Genomic DNA, 2791 nt, shown 5'->3' with positions numbered 1-2791 from the left:
GGTTTTGTGTGACATTATGTCATATTTGCTTTTCTGCCTCTGTTTTATATTTGTTCCAATACATACAAAGGGAATAAACATGTGTATAGCAAAACATGTGTTAATGCAATACCTTTTTTGTGTGAAATACTTGATTTTCAGGAAAAATATCAAGGGTGCCAACAATTTCGGCCATGACTGTATATACACATACATCACCTGGACCCACTCACCCAGACCCAATGTTCGTAAAGGTGGTGGGGTTGGTCTGCTCCTGTCACCACAGAGCACCTTCCGAGTCCTCCCAAACCCCCCCTCTCTATCCTTCTCCTCCTTCGAGGCCCACTGCATCTGACTATTCTCCCCAACCCCCCTGAAGATTGCCGTAATCTACCGGCCTCCTGGACCCGTATCCCGCTTCCTTGATAACTTTTCCTTTTGGTTACCCTTCTTCCTCTCCTCCGAGCTACCCACCATCGTCCTTGGGGATTTCAACATCCCTGCCAACATTGACAACCCGGCCACATCCCAACTCCTCCACTTAACCTCCTCCTTTGCACTTGCACAGTGCATACAATCCACCACCCACTCCGACGGAAATATCCAGGACCTTGTCTTCTCTAACCGCTGTGCTCCCCACAACCTCACAAACACCCCCTTTCCTCTCTCTGACCACAACCTGATCACCTTCTCTATCTCCTCGTCCTCTAATGCCTACCCCTCCAAATGTCATGCCACTACCAGTCGTAACCTCCGCAACCTGAACCCTACCCCCCTCCACTCTGCAGCTGATCAACTCCATGACAGCATCCTCCCACTGTCCTTCCCCCGACCTGGCTATGACTGCCTATAACTATACGCTGTCAACAGCCCTTGACTCACTAGCGCTGTTAACCACACGAAACATCAGACCCCGACCGCTCCAGCCCTGGCAGACTGATCACACCAAAACTCTCAAACGACACAGCCGTGCCCTATGGCACAAAAGCAGATCCCTACAAACCTTCACCCGCTATAAATCTGCCTTCCACACCTACACCTCCTCCCTCCACGCTGCCAAACAAGCCTACTTCCTAACCCTCATCAAGACCCTCTCCTCCAACCCTCGCTGACTCTTCTCCACCTTTAACTCTCTCCTCTCTCTGCCCCCACCTCCACCCAGCACCTCACTCACTGCCCTTGAGATTGCCAATCACTTCAAAAACAAGATTGACACAATTCGCAAGGACATCGCCGCTACTCAAACTCCCTCCAAACCCATCCCCTCTCACACAACTACCCCCTCATCACCCCTCCCCCTTGACACAATCCGCAGAGACATCGTCGCTGCTCAAACTCCCTCCAACCCCATCCCCTCTCACACAGCTACCCCCTCATGACCCCTCTCCCTCGGCCCCACCACTGCTCTGACCTCCACCTCCACCCCACCCAACATTCCTCACACTGAAACCCCCTCAACACTCCACACCTTCGACCTTTCTACCATTGAGGAGGTCTCCAAGGTCTTCTCTGACGCCCGCCTCACCACCTGCCCCCTCGACCCTATCCCCTCACAACTACTATGACCTCCCTCCCCCTCCATCCTACGCTCCCTCACCCACATCTTTAATCTCTCCCTCTCTTCCGGAGCATTCCCCTCCCCTCGGAATCACGCGCACATCACCCCCATACTTAAAAAGCCCTCCCTGAACCCCAATGACCCGAACAACCTCAGATCCATCTCCCTGCTCCCATTTACATCCAAAATCCTCGAGCGCTTAGTCTACACTCGCCTATGCTCTCACCTCAACAACAACAACCTCCTCGTTCCCCTACAGTCTGGCTTTCGTCCCCTACACACAAACCTACTAAACGATACATCAGACTGGATGTCGCTCCACTTCCTTAAACTGAATCTCTCTAAAACCGAGCTCCTAGTCTTCCCCCCAGCCCACACACCACCCCCCAGTGACTTCTCCATCATGTCCAACAATGCCACTATCAGGCCCGCCCCGCAGGCCAGAGTACTTGGTGTCATTCTGGACTCCAGTCTATCCTTCCAGCCCCAAGTCCAATCACTAACTAACTCATGCAGACTCCACCTCCGCAACATCACCAAAATCCGCACGTTCCTAACCCCAGAAACCACTAAACAACTCATCCACTCCCTCATCATATCACGACTTGATTACTGCAACTCCCTCCTCACTGGCCTGCCTTGCCACAGGCTATCCCCGCTTCAGTCGATCCTGAACACGGCAGCCAGACTCATTCACCTTACTAACCGATCAGTTTCCGCCACCCTCCTCTGCCAATCCCTCCACTGGCTTCCGATTGTGCAACGGATCAAATTCAAAATCCTAACACTGACGTACAAAGCTGTCCACCATACTGCCCCAAACTACATCACCGACCTAATATCCAAGTACCACCCAACACGCACACTCCACTCCTCTCAAGACCTCCTTCTCTCTAGTTCCCTGGTCTCCTCCTCCCATTCCCGCCTCCAGGATTTCTCCATCCTCTGGAACTCCCTACCCCAACCCATCAGACTATCACCTACTCTCCTCTCCTTTAGGCGCACCCTGAAAACCCACCTCTTCAGGGAAGCCTACCCCACCCCCTGCTAATTTGCAGACCTCCTCCACTCTTCCTACCACTCCACCCCCCACAGCTATCTCCTCCTGTACCACTATCCCCTCCCTCCTGGATTGTAAGCTCGAATGAGCAGGGCCCTCGAACCCCACGTGTATCGCATTGTATTGTTTTTGTACTGTCGCATGTTCTGTCTCCCTTTGTAATTTACAGCGCTGAGAGAACAGTTGGCGCTTTA

Source organism: Staurois parvus, unplaced genomic scaffold, assembly GCF_062004578.1.
Source record: "Staurois parvus isolate SC_StPar_1 unplaced genomic scaffold, SC_StPar_1.0 ptg000390l, whole genome shotgun sequence".
NCBI lineage: Eukaryota > Metazoa > Chordata > Amphibia > Anura > Ranidae > Staurois > Staurois parvus.
The sequence above is the reverse complement of the archived record's forward strand: the minus strand, read 5'-3'. Positions refer to the sequence as shown.